Here is an 18,985-nt window from a genome sequence, read left to right on the forward strand (position 1 = left end):
TGCATGATTCCCTAACACTGGATTGTTTGTGCAAATTGTGACTGACAAAAATCACAATTAGAAACAAAAATCTATTAATCATGTAAAGAAAATATGAGAATGTTTAGATCACTCAAATAATTCTTTCTTCATTTATTTTTTCTACCTACAGAACACGGAGAAGACCTCCCAGATTGGTTTGTATGAATGTTTGGAGGGATTGTGACATAGCAAAATTTGATTTTAAGAACAAGTGATAACATAAGGATTTTGGGGAATTTAAGTATCTGATATGGTTCTGAGGAAAGCCACATGACCATGAGTTGGCGAGAAAGGTGGCTAAATCATGTAGACCGTAGTATATGCTTAAGTAATAGTACCTCATAGGCATCACCTTTTGTTTTTAAGATTGCCACACCGATCCACATTAAAATGTAAACCTATGGCACCATGTAGACATTTTATTTCTCAAGATCCCTCCCAATATACATAGTGCTCCCTCAAGGGTCAAGATCGTAAGCATGCCCCAATACTGTTTGGATCAGGGAGAGCTCTACATTGATCAGTGGGTGAGAGTTCTTTTACACAAAAGAAAAATAAATCCCATTGGATGCAGTGCACTTTTGGAAGCAAGATGGCGGCCGTGTAGTGGTGGCCGTTTGCAGTGAGACGGCGAGGGCATGAGTAAACCGGGTGTTTACCCGTAGTGCCATGAAATCCCATGCATAGAAAAGGGTAAAAGCTGACTGCTAAATGCTGACTGCCTGTACCTGGTGGGTGCTCTGGTTTCGGTCGGTGAGATCGGCGGTGAGCTCAGTTGTGGTGTTCGAGATGCTGATCTCCGGCAGAAGGATCCGAGTGAGGAGGCGGAGCACCCTGAGAGGCCTGGAAGAGAGTCTACCGGAGAGCGCCGGCGGAGTTTGCGGAGCTCACAAAGTTCGCGGAGTGCGCGAAAACAGACAGAAAAGATGCCGCGGAAACCGGGCTCAAAAGCGGCAGTGGCAGCACGGAAGAAACCCGAATTGAAGGAGATACCAGATGAGGATGAGATGCCTCGGGGGACACGGAATTGCGGAGGAGCTGGCTAAAAAGAGCAAACAGAACACTGCCAGGACCCGCCAGAACACTGCTTCTATTGCAGAGCTCTTTGCAAAAAGTGGTAAGGAGAAGGGCACCAAAATTGTGGTGGATGCGGGGGGGCTCAATACAGCGCTGGGGTCGGCAGGAGTAAAACAGAGGGAGACTGCTGCTCTGCAAACCCCCCCTACAAGGAAGGCTGCCAAAGGGGGCCCTTAACCCCATCCAGCATTGGAGATTCCCAAGAAGATTCGCAAACAAAAAGATCAACCAACTGTTACTCTATTGGGGCAGATCACTCAAGGAAATCTAGTTGGCGCTCGGGGGGCAGAGCAAGCCGGTACAAGCAATACAGGGGGCGGAGATAGCTCTCATCAGTCCACCCAGGCAACCACAAAGGATCTTCAGGCGCAACAGTCTCCAGGTGTGTCTATGATAGACACGGACAAGGTCGCCGGTAATATAGTAATAAAGGACATTTCCGGAAATCCAGACCGTGCAAACCTTACAGATACCGGTAGTGTCAAGAGTATTCAGGACTTGAAAAAAGAGAAGGATCCTAGCGAGTGCTTCTTCTCTGTATCTGAAGGCGCAGAGTGGTCAGAAGAGGATGAAGAACATAGCTTGTATTAGGAGGACAGTAATTTTGAGTCAGAAAGTGACCCGGAACAAGATCTTGCAGCAACTGCAGTTAAATCTAATGCAGCGCAAAAGACACAGGAGCTACCACATCGTGATCTAAGTTGGGACCACTCCTCCTCAATGCCGTTACAGGGCAGTCCTACTTTGAAAGTATCTCATCCCCCTATCCTGGAGGTGAAATGGTCTCCGTAAAGTTGCTCAGTGGATGGATGACAACTTCCTCCGACTCAATGCCGGAAAAACGGAGGTCTTATTTTTTCATCAGCCATCACCTCTGGACTCTAACCTTTGGTGGCCACTTGACTTGAGCTCTGCCCCTCTCCCGAAGGATTCAGTTAGGAACCTTGGGGTTAGATGGGATACCACTCTTTCCTTTAAGAACCAGTTCCAAACAGTGTCCTCCTCTTGTTTTTCAAAGATCAGGATGATCAAGAAATTCATTAATTTCCTTCCCCCTAACACCAGGAAAACGATTGTCCAGGCCCTTATCACCTCGCATCTAGATTATGCGAATGGTCTTTACCTAGGGTTGGCCTCTGGCCTTTTAAACAGGCTTCAGAACGTCCAAAACGCAGATGTTCGGTTAGTGTGTGGTATCTCTCTGTGAGAGCATATTTCCCCCCACCGACGGGCATTGCACTGGCTACCGATCCAAAGAAGAGTCGAATTTAAGGCTCTCACCCTTGCACATCGTTCACTTAGGGGTAAAGGTTGCGCCTATCTGGCCTCCTGCCTCCAACCCTATAGCAATGCAAGGTGTCTCCGCTCCAGTTCTCAACATTTGCTGTCTACTACTAGATACAAAAGAGCTCGCTCAGGGGGCAAAACTTTTCAGGTCAGTGCCTCTGCCCTATGGAACAAACTGCCTGTTTCTATTCGTATAATTAATGAAGAACTACCCCTTCGCAGAGCTCTAAAAACTCTCCTCTTCTGTTAATTTCATGCACAGCGGCTGAAGCGCCGGAACACCCCGTTGGGGTAGCTGCGCGCTATAGAAAATACACTTAAAAATAAAAAAAATTAAAAGAAATTCACAAGGCAATTTTAGCACACAGGGCGGAAGCACGTCAAGATAGCCGCAAAGCCCAGGCGGCAATGAGAAAAATGCAGAACGTGGTAAGGAAACTCTCGAAGGCATGTGCCAATGTAGGGGATAGAGTCTCTAACTTGGAGGAGAGGGTAGTTTCAACCGAAGCAGAAGTAGCGGCGGCCACCAGCAAAGTTGAATCCCAAGGTGCTCCCAAGGTGCCCTAGTCATTGATATACAATGGAAATTAGAGGACATGGAGAACCGGCTAAGACGGAATAATCTCAGGATGTTGGGAATCCCAGAGGGAGTGGAAGGGGTTGACGTGAGAGCCTATGTCCTCTAACTATTTCAGTCTGCTTTTCCCGAACTGTCTAGCTGGAACTGGTCCGAGGAAATACAGAGGGCGCATCGAACACCCTTCAAAGTAAGACGCAATGCAAAGGAGGGAGATAAACCGAGGGCAATTTTAATTTTTCTAGGTAACTTTATTCTGAGGCAAGCCATAGCGGATAAAGCCAGACCTGAAGCGAAGAGATCTAGCGAAGGGATCTCTTTTTTCGTACGCCCAGACTTTTGCCATTCAATGGTTGAAAGGCGCTGGAGATTAAGACAATTGATCAAACCCTTTCAAGAGAAGAAGCTACAAGCATATCTGATAAACTCAGCGCAGCTGAAAATTATCAACGAAGGGCGGACACAATATTTCTCCTCAGAAATAAAGGCACAAGAGTATCTGGACTTACTGGGCAGGCATTGATTGAATTTTTCTGTCTTACTTTGTGTTTTAAAGAAACAGGATGGTAAAATAAGGCAGTTTGGTTTATAGATTAAAGGCGTGGTTTAAATGGTATTTCGGTTGTTATGTTTTTCTTTGTTCTTATAAGATAGACCTCGCTGCTTTCATTGCAAAGACATCACATGCTCAGACGCGATCTGAGCGCTTCACGTTGGGGGGGTGCAGGGTGTGGGGGGGAGGAAGGGGTAGGTCGGGATGGGAAGGGCTTGGGGGTGTAAGGGAGAAAACAGCAAAAAAGAGAGATTCTGGCGCTATTTTGATGTGTTTGGTTGTGGGTTTAGTTTCGTCACAGGTTTAGTGGAGCCTCAGTTACAAATGTCACAAGGGATTGGAGTTGGTAAATTTAAGCACCAGGATGGTGAACATTAGAATCTGTACGATTAACATCAGAGGGTTGAATGACTGGAGGAAACGCCAAAAACTTGATCACTTCGTTAAAATAAATAGAATTGATGTACTATGTCTCCAGGAGACACATTTACCCTGGGCAAAAAGGAATCTGATAAAATTAAGAGGCTTTGATATATTAGCGTGTTCATCGCAAACCTCCTCAGTAAGGGGGGTGGCAATATTGGCTAGGTCATTCTTGGGGGGGGCTAAACGGTGTAAAGCTGATGGCCTAGGGAGGTGGGCAATAGCTGAGTTAGGTATGGGTTACACATTATGTGTGATATACGGGTCCAATCAGGATGACCCCAAACTCTTTGATGCATTAGAAGTGGAGCTAGCCGGCTGGCATACCCCAATAGTAGTCTGTGGGGATTTTAATATTTCTGCTGACTGGTATAATCAGACGTCATATTCAGGACGTAAACCCAGAGTATTCCGGGCACTTACTGCTCTCATGTGCTCACACGGGCTGAAAGACGTTGGGGGGATAAGGAGCCAGCTAATCCTGGTTTTACGTATTTTCAAACCCCTTTCAAAAATATACAAAATTGGATTATTTTTTCATATCCGCCTCAGAAATAGGAAAGGTTAATATTAGGAAACTACCGAAAATATTATCGGATCACAATCCGCTGATATTGTCTTATGAGGTGGAAACTATAGAAAGGGTAAGATCTAGTAGGACCTTTGAAAGAAGGCTATTAGCGGATGTAAGATTTGTAGAACATCTTAGGAAGTGGACTGTGGAGTTTTTTGATGCTAACCGCTATAGTACATCAAGGAATGGAGTGTGGGATGCTTTCAAAGCGGCTCTCAGAGGGGAGACTATAAGCTGCTCTGCAAGATTAAGGAGAGATGACAGGAGAGAGGGTGACAGACTCATGGGTCTTTTAGTAGAAGCAGAAGAACATTATGTTCGAGATATTGTTGGTGGAGGGGACTGTGTTGAGAGCCAACAGAAGTTGACAATTATAAAAGCTGAAATGCAGAAGTTAATAACATAGAAAGCAATCAGCGATTATCAGCGATTATCAAACCTCCAGAGCAAAATTGTAAGAGACAGGGGAGCAAGCGGGTAGAGTACTGGCGCTTAAAATTAGGCAGGATATTATGAAGAATGTGATATCTAGTATAAAAGGGGGGGGGCGGAATATACAGATCCGAAGGATATTTTATGCGTATTTAAATTTTTTTTATCAATTGCTTTATAATGAAGGGATGCTAGCAGTACCGGTGAGGAGCCCTGGGATAAAGGCCCCGCCCTGACTGAACAGGAAAGAATTTGAGTTGGATAAGGAGCTGTCAATGAGCGAGATAAGAGCGGCGTTTCAGGATTTAGCGGTAGGGAAGGCTGTTGGTCCCGATGGTATTCCTTTGGAGATGTACAAGAGTATCGAAATGGAGATTGCCCCTTTAATATTGGATCTTTTCAATTGGATTTTACACTCAGGTAATACACCAGACTCATGGAAAGAGACAAATATAATCGTGTTTCACAAGAAGGGGAAACCAAAGGAAGACCTGGGGTCATACCGCCTAATCTCGCTCATAAATGCAGATACAAAGCTTTACTCAAAGGTGTGGGCTAGAAGATTGGGGAGGATTATTGGAAGTCTCGTCTCTCCGTGGCAGCATGGGTTTGTCCCGGGGCGAGGTACCACCGATCACACCAGGCGAGGTATAGCGCTATTTGACGCCCATGCTGTCTCGGGGGGGAGGGGTGATGGCCATGATTCTCCTCGACGCGGAAAAAGCCTTTGACCGGGTGGTATGGAAACATCTTTGGGACGTACTGGTTGGCAGAGGCTTTGGCCCAAAGGCTATGAGTTCCGTCAAGGCAATGTATCAAGATCCGACGGCTCGAATACAAGTAATGGGGGAACGTTCAGATAAAATCAGGATTAGGAGGGAGACACGCCAAGGGTGTCCCTGCTCCCCGATTCTGTTCTCGTTATATATTGATCCCTTGATTCAGAGGATTCTGGGTTGTGTGCAGATTAGCCCAGTAATGCTTAATGGCCATGAAAACAAATTATTGGCGTATGCCGACGATTTGGCAGTTTTAACCCCTGATCCTGATCAGGCGATGCCGGTATTGGTTCAACTGGCAAAGGAATTCGGCACTCGGTCTGGGTACCTACAGAACGAAGGAAAGACGCAAATAATTTGTACCAAAGATATTATAAAGACAGATGCTAGATTTGTTGATTCGGCGGTATACCTTGGGGTGAGAATAAATGCCTCTGTCGATAAGGTTATCGCAGATAACTAGGAGCCTATTATGAGGAATATAGAGGCTGATTTAAAAAGAATTGACGTGTTACATTTATCCCTGATAGGTAGGGTAAATGTGGTAAAAATGACAATGTTCCCTAAGGTATTATACCTGTTTTATACCTGTTTCGGGCAATACCTCTTTTTATAGAAGAGTCACTGATGAAAAGGCTGGTATGGTATGGTAAGATTAGGCGATCTATAAAATTTTTGTCACTGCCCCAGGAAAAAGGTGGGCTGGCTATGCCGAATCTTAGGCTCTACCACTGGACATGCCGCCTGACCCAAATGACCCTACTTTTTCAACTGGGTGTGAACTCGGATAATGTAAACGAAGGCAATCTGTCTCTTCCCTCAATCTTTGAGCTGTTATTGGGGAGAAAGGCTCTAGGCTTATTGTTGTCTGAAGTAGATCGCCGTTATTATAAAAAGATCTAGGTATAAGGTGGTTGAAGGGGCTTGGGCGGCTTGGAATGCGGTTCGAAAGCTGCTGAATATTCCAAAGATAAACTCTTATCTCCATCTATGGAACTCTAGCCTTTTCACTCAACTGGATACAGAGAGAAATAGCCTGATCTGGAAGGAGAAGGGAGTAATGACTTTGGGCGATATCATGATAGGGGAATCTATTCTGGAGTTCGAAAGTATTCAGCAGAAGTATGGTATACCCTCCAATCACTGGTTTTTGTATGCCCAGATAACCAGAACTTTGGCGGCCGTTAGACCTCGGATCTCTTTGGAGGGTGACAATACAATGATTGAGTATTTTTTAAAGAGGGGCAGAAGGATTAAAACATTATATAGCTTTTTGTTATCAGGAATACAAGATGATATGGAGAAAACTGAGGCCTCATTGGTAAAATTAGGTGACCCAGATGTCGACCTGGATAAAGCTTTACTTTTAAACAAGAAGCTATTTCGCTCATCAAATTTGAGGGCACAGCACTATAAGACTCTGTTTAGTCTATATTATACCCCAGCAAAGCTGCATGCCTGGGATGTAAGGGAAGATGATAAGTGCCCCAGGTGCAATCAGGGCCCTGCGGATTTGGCGCACATGTTTTATCTGTGTGATAATTTAGTCCCAATACGAAGGGAAAATATGAAATTCTGGGAAGGGGTGTTAGCCCGTAAAATCAATTTTACCCTTACTTTGATGTTATTAGGCATGGATAATAAGCTGGAGCTGACAAAAGATGCTGAAGCTCAGGTTTTTATCTCAGTTGCGGTACTCGGGATTCTTATCTCTGCTGGGTGGAAGGATACTGATGCTCCATCTTTTCAAATGTGGCTTGCCAGATTGCTGGGAATGCATAATATAGAAGCATGCTTGTATGAGTATAAGGGTAAAAAAAAAAACAAGAAATGGGTAGGAATATCTCGGCACCAATTAAAAGGTGGAGAGATTTAAGAATATAAAAATCGTATAAGATGGATTGGTGCGAGTTTTAGTATGGTTTTATACCCTTATAATCCTTGTATTTAACCTAATGGTAATATATTAATTATATGTGAAGTGAAGAATTGGTGTGATACCAGCTTTATCTTTTGATAACGAGACTTGGACTTTTTATAACCCATGTACTTTGCTGAATTAGATTAATACTGTTGGTGTGATTATGAACAATGAAGTGTATTTATATTTTTGTACCAGAAACTCTCAATAAAATAAAAAATAAAAAAAAGAAGAAAAAAAATCCCTCTTAGGAGGTTTTGGAAGCTCCTAGTGTGAATCAATGGGTTGGCTCTCTCTAATTATTATATGGTTCAATATTGCAAAACCTTTAATATGGTGCGCGCTGAGGGGAACAGCAGTGAGCTTGCTTCACTTACATAGATTCAAGTAAAAAAAACACGGGAACATGTTAGCAATATTTAACAATTTGAGGCTACTTATAAAGTTTCCAGCATATATGCAAATGCTTGAATAAGCATGAAAGTAATATTGTTGATTATCCCATAATCAAGAGTAGAAATAAATATTGCAATAAAGCAACATCATTCATAAAAATCTTAACACTGGCTGGACGCCTGTCAATATGTTTAGAATTAAATAAAGAAGATTAATAATGAAGGGTCTGTGCAAAACCATTATGGGAAACATGTAAATAAATTAGGACCAGGGTCTTTACGACAGCTTTATTATCCTCTAACGTGACTCAAAGTTTTTCGACCCAAAACAACTAATAAGCATAGGCAAAAACTACACATCATTGTTAACTTATGATTAAATTATTTTCCCCACAGTCCATCAAGCCCATGTATCATGATGCTCATACAGCATCTATACTCACTCATCATTAGGTATAGTACTATGAGTTCCTGGATAAAACACAGAATTGCATTCCTGAGTCTCCCCTTCAGAGAGTGTAACACAGCTATACATGGTGAAACAGCAGTGAAGGCCAAAAACTTGTGCTGATGAAAAACAGGTAAAGAGTTCACCTGAGAACAGAGTGCATGACCTGTAAGGTCATAGTTAAAGGAAAACTCCTGTTTGACAATTGAATTCATGGCCTTATCACACAGGCATGTATTCTGTGTTTTCAATAGATTGAAAGAGGATGAGACAAAAGGTAGCAGGAGATTGAAATAGCCAAGAACACACGGAATCTGAGAAGAGGTCTTAGAAGCACAATGATACAGCACACACACAAATAGATATACATGCAACTCAAATACAGATGCATTATAAAGTAGAATACTTAGAATGTTAAGCATTTTTAGAGCTGCAAGAAAGGATGTGTGGAGAATTAGGTTAAAGTCTAGGGTCACAGGTGTCCGCATGTTTTTCCATGACTAATGTATAGCAATGTGTAACTGTCTAGTAATACATTGTTTGAACTTTTGTAACTCGCATTGTTTAACTGTGTATAAGGATAGCTCCCTGTTAAGCAACAAATTGAGACAGGCTGTTTACATGTGTAAAGACAGTTACAAGTTACCATGCAACAGTTGGCGAGCCAGCCTAGGGGCCACTTTTGCCCTCAACTGACTGCTACCATCAGATCATTGTGTGCCTCTGCTGCATAGATCATTTGCCACTTTTAATCAGGTGAGCAAACACCGTGTTCTCTAAAGTTCTGCCTATTCACGGAGGATGGGTAGGATCCGGGGATTGCCGTCTTTAAGGTGAGGACAATATGGACTTTATTCCATGTATCTGTACATACGTACATACTGTATGACATGTCTCCTTTGGCAATGGTAAATACAGTTGTAGATATAAGGATGTAAGAGAGAAGGGTATTACGTGCACGATTGTGTACATGTGCTGCGTACATGAGCTGCACAATATTAAGTTGAGGCTGCTACATGGTCTTAACATGTTTATCCCAATATAAAATTGAAGTTATCAATGTGAGTGATTTGAAGTTGGCTTCCCAATATGTGTTTCAATATTTGACAGAGGGACAGCTGAAAGGCTGATGTCACTAAACTTTACCTTCAGGTATGATCTGAACACTCCAATTGCCACCTGGACCAAATGTCCAGAAGTCATTCCATGGTCTATGAGACGGATGGTTTGAGGGTTTTCTTCTTTAAGTGTGGAGGGAAGAGGTCAATGGTTGCTGACTGCATTTACCGTGAAGAGTAGAACAATGTTGATTCCCATTTAGAAGTGGCTGAAGTGTTTTTGAGATGTTGATAACGAATGCATGCGAGTGAATAGGAATGTGGCCAGAATGATGCCGTAGTTGCATAATGTTATTGTGATGCATAATTTTAATATATGATTTTGTGCGCATTGACATATTTTCTTGTTTATTAAGACTAGTGTGACATTTTTAAAGAAAAAGCAATATTGAACAGACAGATAAAAAGTTAAAGCGTAAGAGTTGTTAGAAATTCGAGACTTTCTGAGATCACATGCAATAGACTGTTCCAAATGATCAATATTTTTGATTTTTTTTTCTGATTAGTGTGGTTTAAAGTCACTCAGAATTATGCACATCTCTGGCCAAAGTAAGGGGCATTTTAATGATAAAGTAAATTTACTTGTGTGACGACAGTCACTCTCCCTGACGGGACAGTAAAGAGCTTAAAATTGCCAAGAGGAGTCTGTCTTTTCTTCATTTTCAAGTTACCCTGCAACGACACATACTATCGCTGCTGCACTGTCAGAAGGGCTACTGCATAGTCAACACTTCATTGAGAGGCCAGTACAGCCCATTCTTCGAAGTTTACTTCCTTGTATTTCACATGGTGCCACACCACGGCCAGTAACTCGTCTTTTTCTATTATCGCTCTTGGTGTACCTCCTTTGAATCCACTCCGGTCTTATTACTACAATGTTCCAATAGTGCAGGATTCTCAGTCAGAAGACTCACACCGGTTTCTCTATGTTTCAGAGGAAATGGCACTGCTAATGTGGTGCGCAATGCCAACTGTAGTGCCACAATAGATAATGCCAACATGCGGGGGGAGAGAGAACCACCAGCCTCATGGACTATTATTGACAGTGTGGAGAACTACTGTATGCGCAGTTACCACTGAACTGGGGTGGTCTCTGCACATTAGTCACCTTGCATGCCCCTGTCGTGGTAATTCCTGCACAGCATGGCTATGTTATGCACCATATGTGTAAAGCGCGCTTACAACCTAATGTCTCTATGCACTGAAGCAGTAAGGGAATATCCTGAACGAGAAGTTATGAGAAATGTATTCAGATTGAAGACAATCAAGAGCATATAAATAAATAGACAAGTCTTAAGTTACTTCCTGAGGGCTGATGCGCCGAAACAGGTCCCAGGATGCTAGTTTCCGGTCCAGGGAGGACCTGGCTTGGCAGTTCCGGCTGGACTGTTCCCATGAGGCACAGGGTCAAGACTGATATGCATATGGCTGGGTCTAACTAGGGTAGTGTGGTGAGCAAAAGAACAGTGGATTGAACTCAGATCTATTGACTGGGGGTGAATGTTTGATTTGCTCTGCATTCCATCCATCATCTGTGTGTCTTTTGCTATGATCATGGCACAGCATCTTGAAGATGATCCATTACGAATAGGCAACCAATGCAGGTGAGTTAGAAGTGGACCCAGGAAGCTCTAGTAGGGAGGTTAGCAATGAACCTTGCTGCAGTGTTTTGGATGATTTGCATCCGTGACAATAAGGAATCACTATTGGCAACATAAAGTACATTGCCATAGTCCAGGCAACTGGTGAGGAGGGTTTGTACGAGGGTCTTCCTGCAGTGCAAGGGTAATATTCTAAATATATTGCTCAAGTGTCGCAGAATATCAAAGCAGGACCCAGAGACTGCATTCATTTGATACTTCATGTGAAGGGTATCACTATTGGGTGGCGGAGGAGCACCCAACTCACTAGGCACCAATCATCTGACCAGATCTTCCTGGCCTTTCCAAACAGGATGATTTCTGTTTTGGCCCCATTAGGTTGCAGGCAATTCTGATTCATCCAGCTGGCCACTGATTTCAGGCACTCACGGAATCCGTTTCTAGCTGAATCATAGTGGTCTGTGCTCAAAATCACCAACTGAGTATCATCGGCATATGACAGTCTCTTAAAGCCAAGATCAGTGACTATTTAGACAACTGCACCATGCAAATAATAAACAAGGTGTGGGGGGCAAAGGTAAGAACCCTGTGTTATCTCTCACTCTGTACAAGTGATCTAACAGCTGAAAGTTGCCAAATAGATGGTTTGAGACTTATCAGTCAAATAATCAGTGAACCACGCCAGTGCTCCTCAATGAATAACTGTCGCCTGCAATCTTTTGATTAACACAGATTAGGAGCCCCCATCAAATGCTGCTCACAGGACTAATAGGATGAGGGCAGTAGAGCCACCTGCATTCAGAAAGGACCTGATCATGTCAGTAACTGACAGCAATGCAGTCTCCGTACTACGTTCAGCCTTACAACAAGATTGGAAAGGAAAAAGGATGTAGTTATCCTCCACATATCAGGATAGTGGTTTGTTAATAATTCTCTCCAGAATCTTAGCTGGGAAAGGCAGAAAATAGATGGGGCAGATATTTGCTGAATTGTCAGGTGAGCTGAAGGCTTTTTAATTAAAAGTAGGGGAAGCACTTTAGTGTGTTTCCACAATTTCGGGAATCTTGCAGTCTGCCAAGAAAGGTTGAAATCTCTGCTAAGAACAAAACAGCAAGGTGGAGGAAGCAATCACATGCCAAGGGCATGTATAGTCAGTCAGTCAGTAATTCTTTATTCGATCCACTAAATAAGATCATAAAAGCACGGATAAAAATTACATAAACCAACATTAAAATCACAATTCATCTTACAGAAAATTCATATCTAATGTTTCGTATCACATGTCGTTAAGATTGCTTTTTATAAAATCCTGCAAAAGGGGATACTCTAAAAAAGAGACCAGAGTGTATTGTACAGGTTTAAGCACATGACACATTTAAAATTTCATTTTGATCTTTTATAAGAAATAAAACAAAACAGTAAATAGGTAAAAGGTTGAAGGTCACTGCTTTCTACAATCCCACTGCTTCCTCTTTTTTATGCAGGCCCAGAGAAACGTTACTACCGAAGAGCAGACTAAAGGATCAGGCAAAGATCTTAAAAAGTAGAGTGAGGCCGGACATTGTTCAAAATAGTAAAGTTTTAAAATCGGGACAATGTAGTCAATCCTTTCTTATAGAGCCCACAGAAGAAAACTAGATGCAAATCAGATTGTAAAGAAATATTGTCACAACAACAGGGGCTCATATCGGAGTGCCTAAACATACTTTTCGAATTGTCTAGCATCAAAGATATCAAATTCATGTGAAATATCAATAATATAAATTTATTTTTGTGCTTTACTAACGTTTCCTAGGTAAAAATAACCACACTCTATCACAGGCGGGTTTAAATGGTAAGTGAGGACTGCCTGTTTTTCTTGGTTCTTTTCACGCTGCTTATATTGCTTGTATACCCTATATTCTGCCCTCAGCATAAAGATATTGATTAGCTTTTATTTCGAAACCTTTCTACATGCTATTGGATCCCTAAATAGTTCAGATAACCCAACATCGATCAACTCTGATTCGACATAGTTGAGCCATCTGATCCTTCTGTAGTTTTCCAGTTTAAGGCAGTTTCTTATTATCTTTTGTGTTAGGGTCACAGTGTCCTGCTTCCAAATGGAAAGCCATAGTAGGATTGGGGCTAACCTAATAGCCTTTGAAATATAAGGCAAGCCCAATTCGATTGTAAGATGTAGTTGGAACAGGAAGGCGGCAGGGACACTCGGGACTTAATAAAGCTGTTTTCAATGGTTTGAAGTGAGTTTATCGGAGCCATGCCCCAGACACCTGCCCCATATGTTGCTGCAGCCTTTATCTTGGCCTGACAAATATTCTTTATAGGGAGTAGTGGTCTGGCGCCCAGCTTTTTAGAGAATGATTTTATGGCTGACAGACTTCTCTCCATTCTCAAGAGTCCTTCCCTCCACCAGCTTTCACCATGTTAGATTTTTATCAAAGAGAACCCCCAGAGAGGGAAAGGTGTCTACCTCTTTGATTCTTCCAGAACCCGCATGGAGGTACAGGGATTTGGCTAGTTTACCAGCCCCTGCTATAATAGTAAAGGTTTCGGTTTGTTTGACTTTCAGGTCTATTGAATCCATATAAGCCACGAAAGTGGTTATGAGGCGTTGAAGGGCTTGCCCCTTTCTTGCAATCAACACTGCAGCGTCCACATAAGCCAGTATAGGTAACAACTGCTTGGGGTGAACAATGCAGTCAAATGCTGCTGAGAGGTCCATAAATGCCACGTAGATTTTCCCTTCCTTCGCTCTGGTAAATTTATTTATTATTAATGCTAAGTTTAAACACTGATCTACAGTGCCTTTTCCCCGCTGGAACTCATACTGCGCCTGAATTAAGATATTTTTCTCCTGAGCCCATCCCTCCAGTCTGAACAGAAGGAGTCGACCCATGCGCTTTGCTGTGGTATCCAAAAGGGAAATGGTCGTGTAATTCTTTGAGTTTCCCCTCTCCCCTTTTTTGTAGATTGGGACAATTACACTAGTTTTCCATGAAGGGAGGGGGAGGGGGGGGGGGCTATGGCAATATTATTAAAAGCATTGATTAGTAGGCGAACCCACAGGTCCAGATTTTCCTGGAAAAAGTCAATCGGGACTCCAACAGGACCTGGGGCCTTTCCAGGGCTGCACAGCATCAGGGCTCTTCTCACTTCAATGGGTGAGAAAAACAGTATGTCCTGTGAGGTGGGCTCTGTGTTGATAGGGAGTGTGGCAGAGGGAGCAGGGGGGGGGGGGGGGGGACTCGATGCAAAGATGTTAACAAAATGAGCCACCCAAGCTTCTTCATCTACATTGCTGTCCAGTGTGGGGTCCTTTGGATTTTTAAAGCAGTGGGCATTGATTATCTTGCAGAATTCTCAGCTATTACCTATGGTTGCTACTGTTTCAAGTTCCGTCCAGACTTCCTCCTTGATAACCCTTTCCCTATTCCTTCTAGCTAGATTATAATCGATGCATAGTGATCTTATTTGATCTGAGTTTCAGGGTTGGGCTTTCAGGGCTGCTATTTGTGCTTTTCTTTATTTTGTGCAAGGGGAGTCGAACCAGCCCTTCCTTGGTACAGTATCTGGTTTAAAAGGTGTAAAAGCCAATTTTATTTTTTCTAGGAGATCTCAAAAGGAGGACACTACAGCTAGTGGCGGCGAGTCGTATTCCGGACAAGTGAGGATAATGTCCTGGTTAAACGAAACAATTTCAGGGACTAGTTTAGTTTAATCTTATCAATTTGGGCCCACTTGAGTTGGAAGACATTTTTCCTTGCCAGGGTTGGGATTCCTATTTTCAGGTACTGAGTCACATCCTTTTGGCCACACTTAGCTGTAAAGGTAGGATGGCATGATCACTAAAGATCGTGAATCGATTTTCTACCAAAGTGACCTTGTTAATAAGGGGGTTAGTGACTAGAATGAAATCAATCATTGATTTACAGCCATTACGCCAAAAAGTTTGCCCAGGGTGGCCTATTGATTGATTCAATCTATTTGCTATGTCCATGTTACTAGAAAATGGAATGCTATTAAGGCAGTTTCCATATTTGGTGTGGGTGAAATGGTATGTTGGATTTCTCCCCACATATTCTAAGCCACAAACATGCTCGTCGTTATACTTGCAGGGATATAAGTTGAAGTCACCCACACAGATGACATAGGGAGCCTCATTCTTTATAAGGGTTGCACGTTTCTCTACTGCCTTATTCACCTCAGCTGTCACTAGATGCATATTGCCCCCAAACGCATTGTTATAGAAATGTATTAAAAGCCAGGCACCTTCATTTGCCACCACTTATGTTAACAGATGAAAATGTGGGCTTGTGGGTTCAAGTTTTTTCACTGTTACTGGCAAGGTGTTTGGTATTAGTGTTAAAAGACCCTCCCTTGGCCCTAACTGCTACTGATGGAGAGCCAGTGTCTGATAAGAGCGGTATCCATTTATGAAAATGGGATCCGTTGACCATATCGCCTGTAAGCATGAGATATCATGGTTTTACCAAAGTTTTTGCCAATGTTCAAACCTAGTTTTTGGCTAATGCCCGCCACATTCAAAGATGCTAATTTAAGAGTGTATTATTTGCCCCCATCTGTGTATTATCTCTCTCTGGACTGCCATGGATGAGGGGGAAATCCTGTACAGTCACGGCCCTCTTGAGGTTTAGTTACTACTAGGCGTATTCAGTCACATTCTTCTAGGTCAATGAGGGGGGCAAATCTGTTCTCCAACCTAATGCCCGTAGCACCAGGGATTCCAGGGTGTCCTGTCGGATTTAGCCATGAATGAGGGCCCCTCAATTGACCTCTATGTTCTAACGCAATCGGGAGTGGGGCCTACACAAGTATTCCAGGGGTAAGGCTATAATCTGGGTGCCCTTGGGTGGGACTTTGTATAGCTACGCTAAAATAGATCCAACTACAGGTTCGTTGTTGAAATTTATAACCACGCATTCACCCAGTATTACTTTCCTCGAAATCCCCAGCCGCCCTATCCTTCTGGCCATAAAAATATGAGTAGACAAAAGACTGACCCTTCCCCCACATGAATTAGGTGACACATCAGCCAGTGAAGGGCTTTGTCCATAAATTGGTCAATTGTTTCTTGTTGATCCTCCCTCAAATGCGGTACATTTGCCAACACCAATACAAGTCGGGATGCTGCCGGAGGGAGATGCAAGGTCTAATACAAAGTAACAATGGCTCCTGGGTTGAGTCTTTCCCGCCTCAGTGGGTCCTCCCTCCACCTCCCTGCCCCCTGGTGATGTTGCCACCAGACTGGACGGAACGGTGCTGAGGTGTAGATTTAGCCACTTTTTTATCTAGTTGGGATGGTACTAATAACCCTAAAGGTTTATGTGAACTTTGCAAAGGTGGCCAACAAGATTTGCTCCACGTTTTATTAATCTGTCCTAGTGTGAGCATAGTTATGGCCCGCCAACGTTACATAATCCCAATCCAATTAAAGTATAACGCTTTCTCTGCTCAAGATTTAATTACATTGTGTAACTATCCGGTTAATGAATATGGTTGCCATACTCTGTTTAAGTTCTTAAAAAGCTTTTTGAAGCGGTTTTAAATTATAAGCACAATCCGAAGATTTTATCTTATCAAATTCGATCTAATGCTGTTTGAGTAGGTGGTTGAACTTTGCTACTGTACCATCTTGTAGTGATTCTAAAAAGCAAAAGTGTTTTAGATAAGCATTTTTATGAGTTTCTTAAATCATTTAAATTTTGTATTTGTTGATCTCAGTTGAGGTCTGGATCAAATAAAATGTTACTGTTTACTGTGTAGATTTTGTGTTACCTCCTCCAGTGGATTCTCCGAATATTCATTTGGTTGTACTGAGGGAATTTGTGTAAGGAGGGGGGGGGGGAGTAGTAGGAGTATTAGCTTTTGAATATTTGTTGAGGCCCAAGTTAATTTGTATCTGATCTAGGTGGGGGCACTCAACTTCAGATACTAGTTAATGGGTCCCCACCTGCGAGTGCAATTCTGGACCAGAACCAGGGACATTTCCAGAGCGCAAAGATTCCTGAGAGCGGAAGTTATTTGCGGTCCGGGACTCCATTTGGGTTAATCTCTCTTCCATCTGGGTTAATTTGTGTAAAATAGGGTTCAACAGGGAGGAGACCGTATTTTCTAGTTTCTTCCACATAACGTCATCGTTCATCAGTGGGGGTGGGGAGGGAGTGGTAAAGGTCGATCCAGTTTCTTTTTGAACAGTCCCCCTTAATTTAGGTGGTTGGGATCCATGTGCACACACTCCGGTGCAGCAGCACGGTAATATCCTCACTCGGCCACAGTACAGGGCATGTATAGTCAAGTGACCTTTAACAGAGGTGGCATATAGTACTTTCCACTTCCTGAATGGTAATGTCATTGAATGAGTCTGGTCCACTAGTCTTTTCCTCAGGGTTTCCTTATGGTTACAAAGGTCTTAAAAAATATTTAAAATCTTATACTGCAAGTGAGAAAACTGTCTCATATAAATTCATACAAGCAGGAATGGCTGAGGCACACTTCAGGTTGTGCGAGCTCTTATTTTAAAGAGCTCTTTAGAAGTCAGGGTACTATTGTCAATCTTCTCAATTAAACATTTTCTACTTGGATTTCTGTAATTTGAATGCGCTTTTCTCATTGCCTTTATCTAACTGTAGTTTAGATGGCTCCAGCATCTTTCAAATATTTACAGCTCTGTTTTTCTCCAAATTCTGCTGTGAAACCATTCACCCTGAGAATTCTTTCCTCCAAGAGTTACCAGTTGACAGGAGATATATCATCTAATGCTTCCACAATGGCACTATGGCACCCGGCTATCGCGCACACACAGTGCTTCATGTTCTAGGAACAAAGAGAGAACTTTGCAAAGTAACATGAAACAGAAAGTCCAGAACATATTCCCAACCACGATACTGTCAGCATTGTGATTAATCCAGCGTTTACCCACACTTCCACATAAAATGACAACGCCAGTCAGGATTTCAGTTCTTCAAAATCATGGACTATCATCATTACTTTAAATACTTAACAGCTCAGACCTTAATTTGAATTCAATTATCATAATTCAAACCAACGCTTCATGACAAAAATATATTCTCAAAAGGTATAAATCTGATCAATATTATCAATCACCGTGATAGGAGTATGCAAACGTTTTGGGTATGTTCACACACAATTTGACATATCAAACAATGATATTAAAAAACGTATTTTGCAAGACACGTTTGAGTAGCAGTTTAGATCTGTTGTAATAATCGAAACTTCTTTTAAAAAACATGAGCAATCAATTAATTTTGACTCGGATCCGTTTCTGGTTTCTACCCATCCTAGTACCTGTTAAAAACCCAGGAAACACCGCAGTTTTACATCCATTGACTAAAAAAAACTCGATTTTTTGTGGTGAAAAAAGTAATATGCAAGTTTCCGGTAGAATTAGCCTGCACCTCAAGTGCGTCAGTGTGTTTCTGTTTTTTAGAAGATGTGCTCATGAAAAATCGTATTTGACTAGTTTAGTGTGGTGTTAACGATGATCTAACAACGATCCAGAACCAATGCTAAAATTTGCCTAGAAGTCAACAGTAACAAAAACCTGCACTTTTTGAGGAAAAATAAATCATGAGTCCTCTTTACTTGACAAGGATATGAACCTAATGTAAAGACCTAACGCAGTACATGCTAAGGTGATTACTAAATTGACATGAATCTAAAGAAATGTGAATTTCTTCAATTCAAATGATTGTTGGGTAGCTGTATAAGACTTTACCATCTATAACACACTAGTAG

General features: G+C 42.3%; 1 protein-coding gene across 1 annotated transcript in view; it reads right to left on the reverse strand.

Moving 5' to 3' along the window:
- The window catches only part of CEP120 (centrosomal protein 120), a 337,501-nt gene that overhangs the window by 317,356 nt on the left and 1,160 nt on the right, over positions 1-18,985 (reverse strand). The gene's annotated exons all lie outside the window — the stretch shown is intronic.

Source organism: Lissotriton helveticus, chromosome 2_1, assembly GCF_964261635.1.
Source record: "Lissotriton helveticus chromosome 2_1, aLisHel1.1, whole genome shotgun sequence".
NCBI classification, from domain to species: Eukaryota; Metazoa; Chordata; class Amphibia; order Caudata; family Salamandridae; genus Lissotriton; species Lissotriton helveticus.